The 309-nt window shown below is 59.5% G+C and overlaps 1 protein-coding gene across 1 annotated transcript in view; it reads left to right on the top strand.

Annotated features, from left to right (window-relative positions):
- The window catches only part of LOC112549009 (zinc finger protein 180-like), a gene marked incomplete at its 5' end in the record, with an annotated part of 5,431 nt that overhangs the window by 3,196 nt on the left and 1,926 nt on the right, over positions 1-309 (top strand). The window lies entirely within an intron of this gene.

The following is a 309-nucleotide window of genomic DNA, read 5'->3' as shown; positions in this document are numbered from 1 at the left end:
ACCAAGCGCAGGGGGAGAGCCCACTCCTGCCCTGAGTGCAGGAAAAGTTTTAGCTGCCCCTCGCGCCTGGCTCTGCACAAGATAAAGCATGCTGGGGAGAAGCCCCATGTTAGCACCAAGTGTGGGAAGAGCTTGAGCAGCCTCTCTGTGCGGAGGAGGCAGCAGCCACACTGCTGCACAAGGTGTGGGAAGAGCTTCAGGCAGCCCTCCAGCCTGGCCAGGCACAGGTGCATGCACACACGGGAGAAGCGTCATCCTTGTTCTGTGTGTGGGAAGAGCTTCATCTCCTTGTCCAAACTGGCTCCGCAC

Source organism: Alligator sinensis, unplaced genomic scaffold (genome assembly GCF_000455745.1).
Source record: "Alligator sinensis unplaced genomic scaffold, ASM45574v1 scaffold1989_1, whole genome shotgun sequence".
In the NCBI taxonomy this organism is placed as follows: domain Eukaryota; kingdom Metazoa; phylum Chordata; order Crocodylia; family Alligatoridae; genus Alligator; species Alligator sinensis.
The sequence above is the reverse complement of the archived record's forward strand: the minus strand, read 5'-3'. Positions and strand labels throughout refer to the sequence as shown.